This window comes from Myotis daubentonii, chromosome 3, assembly GCF_963259705.1.
Source record: "Myotis daubentonii chromosome 3, mMyoDau2.1, whole genome shotgun sequence".
NCBI lineage: Eukaryota > Metazoa > Chordata > Mammalia > Chiroptera > Vespertilionidae > Myotis > Myotis daubentonii.
The window spans coordinates 61,064,906-61,079,720 of NC_081842.1; the positions used below are offsets into that span (position 1 = coordinate 61,064,906).

The window sequence follows — 14,815 nt, forward strand, 5'->3', positions numbered from 1 at the left end:
TGACGGTCTGTTTGATGCTTCTCTGTCTCTTGATCTATTTTTATTCAGTTTATGTTGTTCATTATATTCCACAAATGAATGAGATCTTGTAATATTTATCTTTCTCTAACTGGTTTATTTTGCTTAGCATAATGCTTTCCAGGTCCATCCATCCTGTTGCAAATGGTAAGAGTTCTTTCTTTTTCACAGCAGTGTAGTATTCCATTGTGTAGATGTACCACAGTTTTTTAATCCACTCATCTGCTGGTGGGCACTTAGGCTGTTTCAAAATCTTAGCTATTGTAAATTGTGCTGCTATGAACATAGGGGTGCATATATTCTTTCTGATTGGTGTTTCTGATTTCTTGGGATATATTCCTAGAAGTGGGATTACTGGGTCAAATGGGATTTCCATTTTTAACCTTTTGAAACTCCAGTCAGTTAATGTCACTTCTTTGACTGTTCTTCAGTATTGTGTTGACTATTTTATATTCATAAAATAACTTGCTGGGATTTCAAATGTGTTGAATCTATAGATCAGGTTTGTAAGAACTGGTATCTTAAGAGTATTGAGTCTCCATGTCCATGTATATGAAATATGTGTTTGTTTGTTTTAGATCTTTGATTTCTTTCCTCAGAGTTTTATAGTTTCCCTCATGTAAATCTTGTACATATTTTGTTTGATTTATATCTAAGTATTTTATTTTGAGGGATGCTAATATAAATTGTGTAATTGTATTGTTTTTAATTTCAAATTCCAGTTGTCAATTGCTGATGTATAAGAAAGCATTTGACTTTTGTACCTTAATCTTGTATTCTGCAACTTTGCTATAATTGTTTCAGAAGGGTTTTTTTGTGTGTGTTGATTCCTTGAGAATTTTAACAGACAGTTGTGTCATCTGTGAACAAAGAGTTTTATTTCTTTTCTCCAAATCTATATTCCTCCCTTTCCCCTTCCCCTCCCCCTCCTCCCCCTCCCCATCCTCTTCACCTCCAGTACAGTGTTGAATAGGAATGGTGAGAAAAGATTTTCTTGTTTTGTTCCTGTTCTTAGCAGGAAAATATCTAGTTTATCCCCATTAAGTATAATGTTAACTGTAGATTTCCTTTATCATGTTGAGGATATAGTCCTCTATTCCTAGTTGACTAAGAGTTGTTTTTTTTTATCACGAGTCGATGTTGAATTTTGTCAAATACTGTTTCTATATCTATTGATATGATCAGATAATTTTTTGTTCTTTAGTCACTTGATGTGATGGATTATATTAATTGATTTTGAATGTTGAGCCAGTCTTGCATACCTGGAATAAATCCCATTTGGTTGTGGTGTATAATTGTTTTTATACATTGCTGGATTTAATTATTTAATATTTTGTTAAGACTTATTGCATCTATGTTCACAAGAGATACTGGTCTGTAGGTTTTCTTTTTGAAATGTCATTATCTGGTGTTGGTATTAGGGTGATGCTGGTCTCATAGAATGAGTTGGGATATTTCCTGTGCTTCTGTCTTCTGGAAAAGACTAGAGAATTATTACCACTTCTTTCTTAAATGTTTGGTGGAATTCACCAGTGAACCCAATTGTGTGTGGTGCTTTTTGTTTTGGAAGATGATTAATTATTAATTAAAAAATTTTAATAGAAACCTATTCAGATCATCTGTTTCTCCTTGTGTGTATTCTGGTAAATTGTGTCTTTCAAGGAATTTGTCCATTTAATCTAGGTTGTCAAATATGTGGGTATAGAATTCTTTGTAATAATCTCTTATTAATCTTTTAATGTCTATGAGATTTGTGATGATGTCTCCTCTTTGATTATTAGTAATTTGTGTCTTCTCTCTTGGTTAAACTGGCTAGAGGTTTATCAGTTTTATTGATCTTATCAAAGAACTAGCTTTTGATTTTGCTGGGGTTTTTTTTCTTCTATTTTCTGTTTTCAATTTCATCTCTAATTTTATTATTTCTTTTCTTATTACTTTAGATCTAATTTGTTCTTTTTCAGTTTTCTAAGATAGAAACTTAGATTATTTTATTTTAGATATTTTTCTTAGTGAAAATTCCTTTCTCTCTCTCTCTCTCTCTCTCTCTCTCTCTCGGCTATTTGAAGCTTTTTGAAATCCTATATAAATTTTAGAATTTTATTTTTATGTTACTGCAGAAAAAATGCCATTTGGATTTTGAGAGGGTTTACATTGAATCTGTAGATGGCTTTGCATAGTATGGACATTTTAATGATAATAAGTCTTCTAATCTGTGAGCATTGGTTATCTTTCCAGTGTGCTAGTCCTTTTACTGCCTTGGCTAGGTTTTTCCCTAAGTATTTTATTCCTTTTGCTGCTATAGTAAATGAGATTGCTTTCTTTTTGATTGGTCATTGTGAATGTATAGAAAACAAATAATTTTTAAGTGTTCATTTTGCATCCTGAAACTTTGCTGAAATCATTTTAGTTCTAAAAGGTTCTAAAAAATGATTTAGTGTTTTCTACATATAAGATCATCTCATCTGTGAACAGAGATAGTTTTACTAATTGTTTTCCAATTTGGATACCTTTATTATTTATTTTTCTTGTCTAATTGCTCTGGCTAGGATTTCAAGTACTATGTTGTTGAATAGTAGTGGCAAGAGTAGGCGAGCATCTTTACCTTATTCCTGATCTTAGAAAGCTTTTAGTGTTTTGACAATGAATATGTTGGCAAAAATATATAACTTTTATATTGAGGCACTTTCATTTTGTTCCTAGTTTGTTGAGCACTCTTACCATGAAAGAGTATTGAATTTTATTAAATGCTTTTTTTGTCTCAGTTAAGATGATCATGTGGTTTTTATTCTTCATATTGCTAATGTGGTACATTATATTGATTGATTTGCATGAAGAACTATCTTTGCATTCCAAGTACAAATTCTTACATTGTTGGTATAAAATTTGGTCATGGTGTGTAATCCTTTCAATGTGTTCTTCAGTTTGGTTTGCTAGTATTTCCTTGAGGGTTTTTTGCATCAGTATCTATTAAGGATATTGGTCTATAATTTTCTTGTTGTGTTCTATCCCTTTACTTTAAATTTATAGTGTCTTTGAATTTAAAGTGAATTTCTTGTAGGTTATATACAAACTAGAGGCCTGGTGCACAAAAATTTGTGCACTCGGGTTCCCTCAGCCTGGCCTGTGTCCTCTCGCAGTCTGGGACCGCTTGGGGGATGTCCACCTGCTGGTTTAGGGCCTAAGCTGGCAGTCAGACATCCCTCTGGCAGCCTGGGAGCCCTTGGGGGATGTCCACTTGACAGCAGGGAGCAGACCTACGCTGCAGTCGGACATACTTAGCGCTGCTAAGGAGATGGGAGAGGCTACCGCCGCCACCGCTGTGTGGTCAGCCATCAGCCTGACTTGTGGCTGAGCAGAGCTCCCCCTGTGGGAGCGCACTGACCACCAGAGGGCAACTCCTTCATTGAGCGCTTTCCCCCTGGTGGTCAGTGTGTGTCATAGTGACCAGTCATTCCCAGTCGTTCTGCTCTTAGGGTCAATTTGCATATTACCCTTTTATTATATAGGAAGTGGGCAAGGTAGGTTTACAGTGTAATGGCATTCTTTTGAGTTAGTCAAGCTGTTGTAATGATCATAACCTGAATGACTTTTTTTATACAAGCATACTTTTGCCCACCTCTGTATAGTTGGGGTTTTATCAACTTGTTTTAATAATTATTTTTAGTTTTTGTACTTGAGATGTAACTGACATCTACACTAATAAAAGACAAAGATGCTAATTGACTGTAACTTTGCTACACCCAAGCCACGCCCACCATCCAATCAGAGTGACTATATGCAAATTAACCCAACCAAGATGGCAGCTGGCAGCCACGGAGCTGGAGCAAGCAGGAGGCATGGTTGCCCCGGTGATGGAGGAAGCCAAGATTACCGCCTGCTCTGGCCGGCTGTGGCCTCTGCAAAAGGCAACAAAGTTTCAATTATAGAAGATAAATAAATCCCAGATACCTGCTTCAAGCCAGCCTCCACTGAGAGCTTGGGTGGCTGGGGGCTGTGGCCAGCCTGCAAACAGCCATCAGCCCCTCACCCAGGATGGCCACACCCTCATGGGGTGAGAGTTCTCGCTGGGGGGCTTGGCCAACCTGCAAACAGCCATCAGCCCCTCACCCAGGCTGGCCAGGCACCCCAGCGGGGACCCCCTCTCTGAAGGGGGTGTGGCCAGCCTGCAAACAGCCATCAGCCCCTCACCTAGGATGGCCACACCCTCATGGGGTGAGGGTCCCAACTGGGGGCCTAGGCCAGCATGCAAACGGCCATCAGCCCCTCACCCAGACTGGTCAGGCACCCTAGCAGGACCCCCACACCCTGAAGGGGGTGTGGCCAACCTGAAAAAGGCCATCAGCCTCACTCAGGCTGGCCAGGCATGCCAGGGTGACCCCCCTGAAGGGGCTGTAGCCAGCCTGCAATAGCCACCAGCCCCTCACCCACACTGGCGAGGCACCCCAGCAGGGACCCCCACCTTGAAGGGGCTGTGATCAGCCTGCAAAGAGCCCTTACCCAGCCTGGCCAGGCACCCCAGGGGGGACCCCCCACCCTGAAGGGGCTGTGGCCAACCTCCAAACAGCCATCAGCCCCTCACCCAGACAGGTCAGGCACTGTAGCAGGACCCCCACACCCTGAAGGAGCTGTGGCCAACCTGAAAACGGCCTTCAGCCCCTCACCCATGCTGGTCAGGCACCCTAGTGGGGATCCCCACCCTGAAGGGGCTGTGGCCAGCCTGCAAATAGCCATCAGCATCTCACCCAGGCGCCAGGCACCCCAGGGTGACCCTCCCTGAAGGAGCTGTAGCCAGCCTGCATACAGCCATCAGCCCCTCATCCAGGCTGGCCAGGCACCCCAGCGGGGACCCCCCTTCCTGAAGGGGGTGTGGCCAACCTGCAAACGGCCCTCAGCCCCTCACTCAGACTGGCCAGGCACCCCAGGGTGGCCCCCCCTGAAGGGGCTGTAGCCAGCCTGCAAACAGCCACAAGCCCCTCACCCACACTGGCAAGGCACCCCAGCAGGGACCCCCACCCTGAAGGGGCTGTGATCAGCCTGCAAAGAGCCCTTACCCAGGCTGGCCAGGGACCCCAGGGGGGACCCCCCAGCCTGAAGGGGCTGTGGCCAACGTGCAAACAGCCATCAGCCTCTCACCTAGGATGGCCACACCCTCATGGGGTGAGGGTCCCAAGTGGGGGCCTAGGCCAGCATGCAAACAGCCATCAGCCCCTCACCCAGGCTGGCCAGGCACCCCAGCGGGGACCCCCCTCCCTCAAGGGGGTGTGGCCAGCCTGCAAATGGCCCTCAGCCCCTCACTCAGGCTGGCCAGGCACCCCAGCGGGACCCCCACTCTGATCCAGTACACACTTCAGGGCAAACCAGCCGGCCCCCACCTATGCACCAGACCTCTATCCTATATAACAAAATGGTAATATGTAAATTGACCCTAACAGCAGAATGACTGGGAATGACTGGTCACTATGACACACACTGACCACCAGGGGGCAGACGTTCAATGCAGGAGCTTCCCCCTGGTGGTCAGTGTGCTCCCACAGGGGGAGTTCTGCTCAGCCACAAGCCAGGCTGATGGCTGCCAGTACAGTGGTGGTGGTGGAGGGAGCCTCTCCCACCTCCTCAGCAGCCCTAAGGATGTCCGACTGCAACTTAGGCCTGTTCCCTGCTGGCAAGTGGACATCCCCTGAGGGCTCCTGGGCTGCCATAGGGATGTCTGACTGCCAGCTTAGGCCCATTCCACCCCCGGGGCGCGGGCCTAAGCCTGCAGGTGGTCATTCCCCAAGGGGTCCCAGACTGCGAGAGGGCACAGGCCGGGCTGAGGTACCTTCCCGAGTGTACAAATTTTTGTGCACCGGGCCTCTAGTCTATATATATAAAAAGCCAGTGTTCCTAATGACCAGAATGACCAAACGACCGGTCGCCATGAGGTGGCATTGGCCACTTCTCGTCCCACCCCCCCTCCCCCCCGCCTGTGATCGGGCTGAACTGCTGACCTCTTGGTCCCTCCCCCCGGCCCACAGGCTCCGATGGATCAGCAATGGTGAACAGGGGAATCAGGGTGGGTGGCGGCAGACCACCAGGCTGACTGTCAGGCCATTGGGATCACTAGCTCATCCCCAGCTACTCGGGGGCTCAGGCATGTGGGTAAGTTGGCGCTGGCAACTTCACCTCCATGTGCATATGCCAGGCTGGCCTCTGATGGAATCCGCTGCCTGCTCAGGGCCGCTCATGCCAGGGTGGGTAGTTCGCGGGCATGCCCCCGCAGCCTCTGTCAGCACCTCAGGATCCAGCAGCAGTGGCAGTGGCAGCATCGGCACCCGGGTGAGCAGTCCAAGCAGGCATCATGTTCCATCAGTGGCCCACCCAGTCTACGCACATGGAGGTGAAGCCTCCGGCGCCTGCTTTCCCACAGGCCTGAGCCCTAAAATAGCCAGGGATGAGCTGGTGATCCCAACGGCCTGACAGCCTAGTGGCGGAGATGGCGTTCGGCCTGGGGGCTGGTGAACGGGCAGAAGATGGCCCTGATCGCAGGAGGCTAGGCCTAGGGACCCTCCCCGCACCATTTAATCGTGTTCTGGGCCTCTAGTATTATATAAGTTTATTTTTTTAAATCCACTGACTGACTCGGTCTCTTATGTGGCGTATTTAGGCTGTTGATGTTTAAAGAGGTCATTGATATAATTGGGTAATATTTTTACCATATTTGTGATTGTTTCTATTCATTACTCTTGTTCTTTGTTTTTCTTTTGTCTTTCTTTTTCTGCCTTCTCTGTTTTTAATTGAACATTTTCTATGATTCTGTTTTTTTCTTCTCTCTTGGCATATCTATTATACTTCTTTATAAAAACGTTTTTTTAGTGGTTACACTTGAATCTACAAATACACATAACTTTTTTAAAAATAAATTTTTTATAGATTTCAGAAAGATGGAGGAGGGAGAGAGAGATAGAACCATCAATGATGAGAAAGAATCATTGATTGGCTGCCTCCTGCACTTCCCCCGCTGGGGATTGAGCCTGCAACCAGGGCTTGTGTCCAGACCTGGAATCGAACCATGACCCCCTGCTTCATAGGTTGAGAGTCAACCATTGAGCCATGCTGGCTGGGCCACATTTATAACTTCTTGAAGTCCACTTTCAACTAACACCATACTACTTTTTGCACATACCTTATGACCGAGTATTCCCAGTTTCTCCTTCCCATTTCATAGATTTCTGTCATCTATCTACACTAATAAAAGAGAAACATGGTAATTGGCATACGACCGCTACCCTTCCCTTTGGCTAATCAGCGAGATATGCAAATTAACTGGCAGCCAAGATGGCGGCCGGCAGCCAGGCAGCTTAACCTGAACATGAGGCTTGCTTGCTTCAGTGATGGCGGACTCCAACGTTCCCTGCCTGCTGCTGCAGGCCTCTGAGCAGGCAGTTTGAAACATAGTAACATAGAGAAGCTAAAAAAAAACTCCAGAAACCTGCTTTCAGCGAGCCAGGATCTCAGAGCTGGAGTTGATACAGAGTTTCGATTGTAGAACACAAACAAGTCTGGGCCGGAGGGTTTCCGCTTTCCCAGCAGCAGAGGCCACAGATCTGGAGCCACAGCTAAAGCTGGCCCAGAATAAAAAAAAAAAAGGACAGCCTGAAAACAGCCCTCAACCCCTCACCCAGACTGGCCAGGCACCCCAGTGGAGACCCCCACCCTGAAGGGTGTGCTACCAGCTGCAAACAGCCATCATCCCCTCACCCAGGCTGGCCAGGCACCCCAGTGGGAACCCCTACCCTGATCCAGGACACCCTTCAGGGCAAACCACTGGCCCCCACCCATGCACCAGGCCTCTATGCTATATAGTAAAAGGGTAATATGCCTCCCAGCACCAGGATCAGTGGAGCCGCGAGGCCTCCTGGCACTGGGATCAGCATGACAGGGGGCAACGCCCAAACCCCCTGATCGGCCCTGCTCTGTGTGTGACAGGGTGCAGCACCCCAACCCCCCTCCTTCCCCCCATGAGCCCTGCTCTGTGTGTGACGGGGTAGAGCCATAACCTCCCCATCAGCCCTGCTCTGTGTGTGACGGGGTAGAGCCATAACCTCCCCATCGGCCCTGCCCTGAGTGTGAGAGTGGCGGCGCCCCAACCCCCTGATCCGCCCTGCCCTGAGTGTGACAGGGGGCGGTGCCCCAACTCCCCTATCGGCCCTACTCTGTGAGTGACGGGGGGAGCTCCTCAACCCCCTGATCGGCCCTGCTCTGTGCATGACAGGGGGGAGCTCCCCACCCCCCTGATTGACCCTGCTCTGTGCGTGATGGGGTGGCGCCGTAACCTCCCCATCGACCCTGCCTTGAGTGTGACAGGGGGCAGTTTCCCAACCACCCAATTGGCCCTACCCTGAGCGTGACTGAGGGTGGCATTGCAACCTCCCAATCTGCCCTGCTCTCTGCATGACAGGGGAAGGCGCCCCAACTCCCCAATCGGCCCTGCTCTGATCCGAACCAGGGGCTGCACCTAGGGATTGGGCCTGCCCTCTGCCACCGGAGCAGGCCTAAGCCAGCAGGTCGTTATCTCCCGAGGGGTCCCAGACTGCAAGAGGGCACAGGCCGGGCTGAGGGACCTCCCCTCCCCCCCGAGTGCACAAATTTTTGTGCACCGGGCCTCTAGTCCTATATAATAAAACCCTAACATGCAAATCAGCCAATTGGCGGGATGACCAGTTGCTGTGATGTGCACTGACCATCAAGGGGCAGACGCTCAAGGCATGAGCTGCCCCCTAGTAGTAAGTGCACTCCCACAGAGGGACCGCCACTCAGCCAGAAGCCAGACTCATGGCTGGTGAGCGCAGTGGTGGTGGCGGGAGCCTCTCCCGCCTCTGCTGTAGGTGGGTGGTAAGGAGCGTGGGGTCCCAGACTGCGAGAGCCTCAGACTATGAGAGGGATGTCTGACTGCAGGGGTTGGGCCTAATCCCCCGAGGGGTCCTGAACTACCAGAGGGGTCCCGGACTGCCAGAGGGCACAGGCCAGGCTGAGGGACACCCCTCACCCCCAAGTGTATGAATTTTGTGCATCGGGCCTCTAGTTTATATATAGCACTTTTTGAGTGAGATAGACTTTTCACATTGTATTGTAACTGTTGAGTTTGCTTGCATATTAAAAATAGGAACTTTTAAGGACTACGAATTTTTGTCTACTTAGAGCCATGGTTCTGACCTATAGTTGGCTTCAAATTATTTTTTGTATAAGTGGAGTTATTTTGAGGTGATATTCTATCCAGTTACTGTAGGGTCTTAAGGGGTGTCTAAATTTACTGTGGAATCAAAGATTTAGACATAAATTAAACACTTTCAATTCTAGTGTGATTACTAAGGATAGATGGTGGAATTTTGGATAATTTTCATTTTTTGAAGAAAATGTATTTTGGGAAAATAGTCCTATAAGCAAAAGTTGTGAAGTGGACCCTATTTTGCTAGATTTTATGAAAATGGAGCTTTCTGTAGTGGGGGGAAAGATCTTTTGGCAGAGTGAAATTTGGCAAAGAAGAAAAAATGATAGTCATTTGCTGCCTACCCATACACCCACAGTATTAAGCTTGCTGGTTGTTACTTCACCTAAAAGTTCACTTTTCCTTTATTGAACTTTGCATAAGGGTACATGAAGTACCCTTTTGGGGATTCCTTCTCCAGGCTTTTAGCGTCTAGAAGGAATTTTTTTCCCTTTTCCCTTTTTTCTATAAGTGTGAGTTGTCAAATGATGTAAGAATGAACAATAGTCTCCATGTCTGGTTTAGAGGGAGATAAATGCTATATGTTAATGGTTATGGGTTAAAACCAAAAGGATATATATTTTTTTTAAATGTGCCTCTCGGGTTTTCTTTTACTGATGTGATAGTTATTACAGCTTGAGTAGTTATTTTGTTTTTTAGATCAGAATGATTAGTAAGAATATAGTTTACATGTACTTTATCTTTTCTATATCAGAAAAAAATTGCCTTTATAAATAGGTTGTTTACTACAATGGGTTTCAAATTTTTAACCATGGTCCTATAGTAAAAGAATACATTTTACATTGCAGCCCAGTGCATGGAAAAATAAAAGAAGTTTAATGAAAAAATCTGTTCTTTTACTGTGTTTAAAGTTCTATTCTGTTTTGTTCTTTTTCCTTCCCCTCTGGCTTCTCAGTGCTGATTGACTGGGACCCACAGTTTGGGTAATACTGGTTTACAGCAAGTTTTAAGGTAGAATTACAGAAACGAAATTTATTTTGTGAAAGACAAAGTAACTCACTTTCAGAGCTCTGTAGGTGATACAGAAAGATACAAAATTCAGCTTTTGCTCTTAAGGCACTTGTGGTAAACTAGTTGAACAAGTTTTGTGTGTGCTCCTGTGTGTGTGTGTGTGTGTGTGTGTGTGTGTGTGTGTATTTCTTTACAATGACTATAATGCAACTAGAGGCCCTGTGCACAAAATTCGTGCACGGGGCGGGGGGACATCCCTCAGCCCAGTCTGCGCCCTCTTGCAGTCCGGGAGCCGTCGGGGGATATCCAACTGCCGCAAAGGGAGCATGGAGACATTCCAGGGATGGTGTGATCAGTGGCTTAGACTTGAGAATGAAATAATATATTCAGAAAGAGTGAGAAGTGGAATCTAGTTATAATCACATTGGTCATGAATGGAAGATAAGATTAAGTTGATAAGGAGGGTCTAGATTATGAAGTGATGAGGCCTTATCCTCTAGGAAAATGGTGATATTTCTGTCCCTTTAAATTTACTTTGTCCGCTAATAACATTGCTGGTCCACATCTCTTGGTTGCTCTTTGTATGTCATCTTTTCTCACCCTTATACTTCTAAGCAATTGTGTCTTTGAATCTAAAGTATGTCTACTATAGAGAGAATATAATTGGAGCTTTCTTTCTTATCCAGCCTGACAGTTTCTGTCTTTGTATGCTTATTCACATTTTGTTTAGTTCTTTAAATGGTTGGTATTACCTGTGCTATATTGCTCTTTGTTTTCTCTCTCTCTCTCTCTCTCTCTCTCTCTCTCTCTCTCTCTCTCTCTCAAGTTATTTTTGTTCTTCTATTCTCATTTATTTCCTTGTTGTTTAACAGATCTTTTTTAGTGTACCATTTTAGGTTCAGTGTTGATTTTTAATATTAAATTTTCTTAGTGGCTGCTTTAGGAATTAAAATATGCATTTCAGTTTATTAGTCTGCTTTAGGTTATACTGACTTAATTCCAGTAAAATATATAGCACTTTTTCTCTAATATAACTTTATTTTTCCTTTATTCTTTTGGCTATTATTGTCATACTAGAGGCCCAGGGCACAAAATTCATGCACTCGGCGGAGGGGGTGCCCCTCAGCCCGGCCTATACCCTCTTGCAGTCTGGGAGCCCTCAGGGGATGTCCGACTGATGGCTTAGGCCCGCTCCCCGTGAGGAGTGGGGAGCAGGCCTAAGCCTTCAGTTGGACAGCCTTAGCGCTGCCATGGAGGCAGGAGAGGCTCTTGCCACGGCCTCTGTGCCAGCCGTGAGCCCAGCTCACGGGTTCTGGCTGAGCGGCGCTCCCCCTGTGGGAGTGCACTTAACCACCAGGGGGCAGCTCCTGCATTGAGCATCTCCCCCCTGGTGGTCAGTGTGCCTCATAGCAACCAGTCGTTCAGCCGTTTGGTCTGTTTGCATATTAGCCTTTTATTATATAGGATTATATAGGATGTATTGCAGCTGTTTGTTATAAACCTAATAATATACTATTATCATAACTGCTTTATACAATTTATGTTTTTCATGAAATTAAGAAAAGGAAAGAAGAATATATACATTCTTTTACATCTTCTCATTTATATTTACCATTTCTGGTGCTCTCATTTCTCCTCATGGATTTGAATTACCTTCCGATGTCATTTCCTTTTAGCCTGAGAGACTTGTTTTAGTATTCCTTAAAGACAGGTCTTCTACTGTAGAATATTCTCCATCTTTTTTAAAATCTGGGAATGTCCATATTTCCTTTCATGTTCACAGAATAATTTTTCTACATACAGCATTCTTGGTTGACAGGTGTGTTTTTTTTTTCTTTCCGCATTTTAAATATTTTTATTGCCTTTTGACCTCAATTGTTCTGATAATTAGCCAGCTGTTAATTGTATTGTTTTTCTCAGGTATGTGATGAATCTATTTTTTGTTTTGTTACTGCTTTCATGATTTTTTTTCTTTGCAGCTCAATTCAGATGTGATATGCCTAGATATGAATCTCTTTGTGTTTATCCTTTTTGGGGCTCATTAAGCTGTATGGTTCAGTAGGTTAGTGTTTTTCATCAAATTTTGGAAGTTTTCAGGAATTATTTTTTCAAATATTTTTTTCTCTTTTTGTCTGATATGGCCTTTATACATATGTTGGTAAATATGATGTTACCCTACAGCAGGTTTCTGAGGCTCTGTTCATTTCTCTGCAGTATTTTTCTCCCCTCTTTGTCCTTTTAGTTGGATAATTTTTATTCCTCTAAAGTTCAGAGATTTTTTTTAATGCCATCTTAAATCATAATCTCATAGTGAATCTTTTACTTCTGTTATGCTTATCAACTATAGTATTTCCAGGTTTTAAAAATTAATATTTCTTTATGGAAATTTTCTATTTCTTATGTAATTGTCATTATATTTTTCTTTAATTTTTAACAGGATTTCTTTTAAGTCTTTGAACATAATTATATTTATATCGTATATTTTAAAAAATTTAGTAATATAACTGGCATATAATATTATATAAGTTTAAGGTGTGTAACATGTTGATTTGATATCCTTGTATATTGCAAAATGATTTCCACCAAAGCATCAACTAACACGTTACATCTTGTAATCAATTAACTAATTACCCTTTTTTTGTGGTGAGAACACTTAAGACCCACTCTCTTAGCAACTTTTAAATATGGAGTACAACATTTTTAACCATAGTCCCCATACTGTATATGAGATACTCAGAATTTATTCATGTTATAACTAGAAATGTGTACTCTTTGACCAACATTTCCCTCTTTCCCCCAGCCTCAGCTGAACTCATACAAACTGCCCTTCTAGTTTGTATGAGTTCAGCTTTCTTAGATTCAACAGAGAAGTGATATCATACAGTATTTGTTTTACTCTGTCTGACTTATTTCATTTAGTGTATTCAAGTTCCATCCATATTGTTGCAAATGGCAGGATGTCCTTTATTCTCATGTTTGAATAATACACACACACACACACACACACACACACAGTCATTTACTGCATAATGACTTTTTGGTCAATGATAGACCACATATAGGATGGTGGTATGGTCTCATAAAATAATAATGGAGCTGAAAGTTTTCTAGTGATATTGTAGCACAATGCATTACTCAAGTGTTTGTAGTGATACTGGTATAAACAAACTTATTACTCTGCAAGTCATATAAAAATATAGTACAAACAATTACAGTAAAAGGCTATACCATCTAACTGAGTGTAAATAAACTCTATGATGTTTCCATGACAAAATTGCCTAACAATACATTTCTCAGAATGTATTCCTGTCATTAAGCATTACAGCACATGACCACATCACATCATATATCACATCACAGGTTCTACATTCATCTGTCGTGGTCATTTAGGTTGTTTTTATGTCTTGTGAATTGTGAATAATGCTGCAGTGAATATGGGAGTACAAGTTTCTCTTCAACAAAGTGATTTCATTTCTTTTATACATATACTCAGAAGTGTCATTGCTAGATCATATGGTAGTTCTGGATTTAATATTTTGAGGAATTTTCATACTGTTTTCTATAATAGTTGCAACAATTTACATTCCCACTAACAGTGCACAAGGGTTCTCTTTTCTTTACATCCTTGTCAATATGTTATCTCTGATCCTTTTTATGATAGCCATTGTAACAGTTGTAATATGTTATCTCATTGTGGTTTTTATTTGCAGATTCCTGATCATTAGTGATGTTGAGCACTTTTTCATGTACCTATTGGCTATTTTTATGTGTTCTTTGGAAACATGTCTATTCAGGTCCTTTGCCCATTTTTTAATGGCTTGTTTGTGTTTAATGGGTTTGTGTTTTTTGTTTTTTTTTGCTATTAAAGTTATACAAATTCTTTATATATTTTGCATATTAACCCATTATCAGACATGATTTGCAAATATGATTTGCAAATATTTTCTCCCATTTAGTAGGTTGCCTTTTCATTTTGTTGATGCTTTTCTTTGATATCAAAAGCTTTTTAATTTGATGGAATCTCACTTTACTTTTTGCTTTTGACACCTTTGCTTTTGATATCAAATCTAAAGAATCATTGCCAAGATCATTGTCAAGAAGCTTACCTCCTATTTTTTCTTCAGAAGTGTTACAGTTTTTATGTTCTTTGAACTTAATATCTGCTTTGGACTCCTGTCTGCCAAGTCCAACAGCTGTGTCTACCCAGAGTCAGTTTCTATTGACTGCTTTAAAGAAACAAAACGACCTGATTATAGGTCTTTTCCTATTGTTTGCATGTCCGACCATTTTTTTGGACAATTGGACATTTTAAATAATATATTGTAGCAATTCTGGATTCTGATTTTTTAAAATCCTCCTGGGGTTTTTCTTTATTTTTGTGACTTAACCTGTATATAATCTATAGTATTTCTCCTCCACAGTTCAAACGCTCTGAATTCTGTGTTAAAATTTTTATTCTAATTTTTATTTTATAGCCTTCTTAGGGGTTGACTCTTTGTCTGCATAGCTTAGTGGTCAGGTGGGTATTGGTTAGAGATTGTATTCAAACATCTTGAGTTCATAAAGCTTCCACTATTTTTT

The 14,815-nt window shown here is 43.1% G+C and overlaps 1 protein-coding gene across 6 annotated transcripts in view; it reads left to right on the forward strand.

The window, feature by feature from the left end:
- The window catches only part of GSK3B (glycogen synthase kinase 3 beta), a 179,181-nt gene that overhangs the window by 55,518 nt on the left and 108,848 nt on the right, over window positions 1–14,815 (forward strand). The window lies entirely within an intron of this gene.